Genomic DNA, 6,295 nt, shown 5'->3' on the forward strand with positions numbered 1-6,295 from the left:
GGATATAGGAACAAGTTATGTTGGTAGTGATCAAGAAGTAGATAATGCAGATGTGGGTAATGTAGTAGAAAATTCATATGTTGATATGGTGAATGATGCATTTCGTTATAATGTGGGGTTAGATGATAACTATCATGAGGGTAGTTCTCAAAATGTAGAAGAACCAATACGTAATCATTCAAAGAAATTCTACGACTTGTTAGAAGGCGCAAAAAATCCATTATACGATGGTTGCCATGAAGGTCACTCACAATTATCGTTAGCTGCTCGAGTCATGCAAAATAAGGCGGAGTATAATATGAGTGAAAAGTTAGTGGATTCGGTGTGCGAAATGTTGAATGAGTATTTACCAGAAGGAAACCAGGCAACGGGTTCACATTACGAGACGGAAAAATTAATGCGCAATTTAGGTCTCCCATATTATACAATTGATGTTTGTATTAACAATTGTATGATATTCTGGAAAGATGACGAAAAGGAAAAGACTTGTCTGTTTTGTGGTGCTCAAAGATGGAAGCCAAAGGATCCTCGACGTAGAACCAAAGTACCATACAGTCGTATGTGGTATCTACCTATTGCTGATAGATTGAAGAGGATGTACCAGAGCCACAAGACTGCGGCGGCGATGAGATGGCATGCTGAGCACAAATCTAAGGAGGGAGAAATGTGTCATCCTTCAGATGCAGCGGAGTGGAAATATTTTCAAGAACAAAATCCTCGATTTGCAGAAGAACCCCGTAACGTTTATCTTGGATTATGCACTGATGGGTTCAATCCGTTTGGCGTGTCTCGTAATCATTCATTGTGGCATGTGATCTTGACTCCATACAATCTACCCCCTGGTATGTGCATGAACGAAGAGTTCTTGTTTCTTACAATTTTGAATTCTGGGCCAAATCATCCGCGAGCTAGTCTGGATATCTTCCTCCAACCTTTGATTGAGGAGTTAAAAGAGTTGTGGTCTACTGGAGTCGATGCATACGATGTTTCCTTGAATGAAAATTTTAATCTAAAGGCAGCGCTAATGTGGACGATAAGTGACTTTCCGGCGTATGGCATGTTATCAGGATGGACAACCCATGGAAAATTGTCTTGTCCAGTTTGCATGGAAGATACAAAGTCGTTTTATCTCCCTAATGGAAGGAAGGTGTGTTGGTTTGATTGTCATCGAAGATTTCTTCCTCACGGTCATCCATTAAGGAGGAATAAGAAAGACTTCCTCAAGGGAAAAGATGCTTCGAGAGAGTATCCACCTCAGTCGTTGACCGGTGAGCAAGTTTATTATGAGCGGTTGGCTGAAGTAAAACCACCAAAAACCAAGGACGTTGGTGGAAATGGTCATGAAAAGAAGACTGCTGGCTATGGGAAGCAACACAACTGGCATAAGTTAAGCATCTTATGGGAGCTGCCTTACTGGAGGGACCTCAATCTTCGACACAATATTGATGTGATGCATACAGAGAAGAACGTTTTGGATAACATCATGTATACTCTTATGAGTGTGAAGGGTAAATCAAAAGACAACATCATGTCAAGATTGGATATACAAAAATTCTGTTCTCGGCCACAACTACATATTGATAGTGATGGTAAAGCTCCTTTCCCACCCTACACTTTGACAGAAGAAGCGAGAACAAGTTTACTAGAATGTGTCAAACATTCGGTGAAATTTCCTGATGGCTATTCGTCAGACCTAGCTAGTTGTGTTGATATGGAAAATGGAAAGTTTTCAGGCATGAAGAGTCATGACTGCCATGTTTTTATGGAACGACTACTTCCATTTATCTTTGCAGAACTCCTAGACCGGAACGTCCACCTTGCATTATCAGGTATTAATTAATTTCATATATATACCTATATTTTTGAAGTCATTTAATAGTAAATATAAAGAAATTAACCCCAATAGTTTGCATTGTATATTGTAGGGCTTGGAGCATTTTTCCGGGACTTATGTGCGAGAACTTTGCATAAAAGTCGCATTCAAATTCTAAAACAGAACATAATTCAGATCCTATGCAATTTGGAAAAGATCTTTCCACCATCATTTTTCGACGTGATGGAGCATTTGCCTATACATCTCCCCTACGAAGCTGAATTAGGAGGCCCTGTCCAATATAGGTGGATGTATCCTTTTGAGAGATTTTTCAAAAAGTTGAAAGGAAAAGCGAAGAACAAAAGATATGCGGCTGGATCAATCGTTGAGTCATATATCAATGACGAGATTGCTTACTTCTCTGAGCACTACTTTGCCGATCATATAAAAACAAAATCAAGGTAAATTCTAAAATCAATCAAGGTAGATAAAACTGTTATCATTTATTTGAAAGTCATTTGCTTTTCTCATTTGGTCAGGTTAACACGATTTGATCAAGGTGAAGCCCATGAATATCATGTCCCTGGAGTACCTCCTATATTTACTCACATCGGCCGTCCAAGTGGAGAAATGAATGAAGTATGGCTGTCTGAAAGGGACTATCAATGCGCACATGCATATGTTTTAAGAAATTGTGACTATTTTCAGCCAATTGAGAGGTATAATTAAGTTTATATACTTTATTATATATATAATCCACAAAAATTCTCATATATTTGTGTTGGTCTTGTATATATAGTATGTTCGAGGATTTTATTGGTGCAAAATATCCAGGACTTTCGGAAAAAGAACTCTCCACCAAAAGAGCTGACGAATATCATTTATGGGTTAAAGATTATGTATGTCTTTATTTAATCCTTATGTAAAATATTTTTATTATATATTATAAATAATTCTAATATAATATTGTGACTAATATGCAGGTTTCTTACTGGAACGCCACAAATCCATTTCCTACCTGGGTTCAAGAGATAGTGCATGGACCTTTGAACAAGGTCAAAACATGGCCAATGTATTTTACAAGAGGCTACTTATTTCATACACGTGATCATGGTGTTGGACGAAAGACTTGTAACTATGGAGTCTGTGTTAAAGGTGAAAATTACACTGATGCATCCGATGCAGCGGATTTCTACGGGACTTTAACTGATATTATAGAACTCGAGTATAAGGGGATGGTCAATTTGAGAATCACACTTTTTAAGTGTAAGTGGTATGACCCTGTTATGGGTAGAGGCACTCGAATGAGCAATGGTGGCGTTGTAGACGTTCTATCATCGAGAAAATATAATAAATACGAACCATTTATTCTAGGTACGTATATATATATATATGTATATTATTTTTTAATGTCGATAATATATATATGTGTAACTCATATTTGTGTTGATATTCCTAAACAGCCTCCCAGGCGCATCAAGTTTGCTATATTCCCTGTCCATACACAAAGAAGCCAAAGAAGGAATGGCTCAATGTTTTAAAAGTTAATCCGAGGGGAAACATTGCAGGAGAATATGAGAACAAAGAACCGACTCTTTTGCAAACAGAAAATGATGATGCTGTCTTGGTGACTACTATTGAAGATCTGGTTTTCGATAATTTAGAAGAAATAAATGAACCAATAAATCTTGATTATGATGTCGAAGATGCAGAACCAGAAGATGAATTTCAATGTAATTTATCATCTTCAGACGATGAAGTAGATGAAGACGAAGATCCTCCTAACTAATTATGCTTGTGTAAAATATTTGTATCAATTTGGATAATTATGCTTGTATCAAATATTATTAATAATTATGTTTCTATTAAAATAAATAATTATGTGTTTATATTAAATTGTAAATTATGACTAATTAGTTTCAAAATATTGAACTTTTAGTTTCAAAATATTAAACTTTTAGTTTAATTATGACTAATATTTAGTTTCTAAATATTAAAATTTTAGTTTAATTATTATGACTATTAGCGACTAATTAGCGACCAATTAGCGACTAAATTAAGAAAATATGAATTAATTAATCTCAACCCAAATAAACCCGGGAAACCAAATTAATTTCCCTCTAAACCAAAATTATTTCCCCCTAAACCAAAAAAATTTTGATTTCCCCCTACCTAAAACCTAATTTTTCCCCCAAACCCAAAACCAAAATCCCTAACTCTCCTCTTCTCTTCTCTTCGATAACTCCGAAACTCTCTCCTCTTCGAAAACTCTCCTCTTCCCGATTTCTCTTCTGAATCCCGATTTGCTTTCTCTTATCTGTCTGTCTTTCTCATCTGTCTCCCGATTCTCTTCTTCATGATGGCTCCAACGCAATCTGCGGCGAAGTCTGCAACTAAGGCTCCGACCAAAGCTCCAGTTAAGCGAGGAAGAAAGAGGAAGATGGACCGTAATTTCTTCCAAAGAACCGAAGGGTCGACCCCCATCAAAGAAGCGAGAAGACCAAACCCTCTACCGACACAATACAACTTTACGCCGGCAGCAGATTTGCCCCATCCTCAAACACCGCAAGAGCAAGACCACGTTTTCCCGAGACCCTCACCGTCAGAAACACCACAGATCCGCAACTATCCACCGCCACAGACTCTTTTCCAGACCTCGGTGAACCAACAACGTCAGACTCAACAGCCTCTTTCGTCAGAGGAGGTCCAAAACAATCCGCGACAGTCTCCACCTGATCCTCCACCACAAGACGCTCCACCGTCTCCAGCTGATAACTCTCAAGCTCAGAGCCGGCCATCATCTCATGGTAACAACTACCATGAAGGCTCTGAGGCTTCAAATCCGGAGCTCCAGGAGGACACGATTGTCACTCTAAATGCCCTGCTTAGAGTTCCAAACCGTGAGAAGTTTACAACCGTCCTCTCCCCAACACCGATGCCAAACACGACCTGGTACTCAATCTTTGATGGTTCTTAATAGGTTCTGTTTTGTGCCTATATATATGTATAAGTACTCAATCTTTGACATCTGTTTTGTGTTGGACCTATATATATGTCTGTTTGATGTTTGTTCTTAATAGGTTTTGTTTTGCGTTGGTCGTATATACATAAGTATAAGTACTCAATCTGTTTTGACATCTGTTTTGTGTTGGTCCTTATCTGTTTTAGAACATTGACATCTTTTTTGCTGTTTTGTGTTTGCAGGTTTACTCGTGACGAAAAATCGCGACTGGTAAGGAGCATTACTAAAATTTTACAAATAAATTTTATGGTCCATACTACAGCTGGACATGTGTGCCTCGGGACAAACAACAGAGATGGTTCATCGAGTTTGCTGTACAGTTTTCTTCTCTCTTAACCTTTTCACATATAGGTTTACTTGTTGAGTTTCCACTAACATCATTATATTGTCTTTGCTATGTAGAAAACACACACATGGGATCCTTTGATTACTGGGACAGTTCAACAGTTTTTTGAGCTCATCTGCCAACGCCGGATGAAAGACATGATTTGCAATGCCAAGACTAGTGGAGAGCGACCAATATGGATCAGAGATACTATTTGGCAAACAATGGTTGATTATTGGGAGACTGAAGAAGCACAACAAAGGAGTGTCACCTACTCTAAAGCTCGTATGTCTGATCGTGGTGGTCTTGGTCCTCACGTCCACTTATCAGGTTCAAAGTCTTATCAACAAATCCATAACGAAATGGTTAGTAACTTTTATATACCCATAAATTTTGTTTTTCTTTACATTTGGAGCTTTAAATGATGTCATAACCCTTGATTCTTTTGTAACATTGCAGGAAAAGGAATTGGGAAGACCGGTTAGTCTTGGTGAGGTTTTTATTAAGACACATACCAAGCCAGATGGTACTTATGTTGACAGGAAGGCAGAGCAAATCTCTCTCAATTATGAGAAGAACTTGCAGCAGAAGTTGTCCGACCTTGGGGAACATACTTCACAGCCTCCAGAGCTCACAGCAGATGATTACACAAACATCTTTATTCAGGTAAATATCACTTTTCACAACCCACATTGAATTATCTTTTGATTTCTACAGCCTCTTTAACGTTTGTTTTTCTCTTTGTTTTCTTGTAGTCTACTCAGAAAGATTCACGAGGAAACCTGTATGGAGTTGGAAGTCTTAAGCATACTCTTCAACCTCTTCTCAATGGCTTGGCAAACCAACAACAAGAGTCTGCAATGTTTCAGTCATTGCAAGAGCAAATGAGGGAAACTCAACGTCAAATCGAAGAGCAGGCTGCTTATAATTCTCGTCGTGATGCAGAAGTTGTTGCTCGTGATGCAGAGCTTGCTGCCCGTGAAGCACTACATTTCCAAGCTGTGGCTGAGCAGAAGGACAAGTTAGAGCATTTGTCCTTAGTCGAGAAGTACCTGCGCAAAACTGACCCTGCCTTTATAGAGTTTATGAAGACTCAATCAGCTGAAGCAACCACAGAGCCACTCTCAACCACACT

This window comes from Camelina sativa, chromosome 1 (genome assembly GCF_000633955.1).
Source record: "Camelina sativa cultivar DH55 chromosome 1, Cs, whole genome shotgun sequence".
Taxonomy (NCBI): Eukaryota; Viridiplantae; Streptophyta; class Magnoliopsida; order Brassicales; family Brassicaceae; genus Camelina; species Camelina sativa.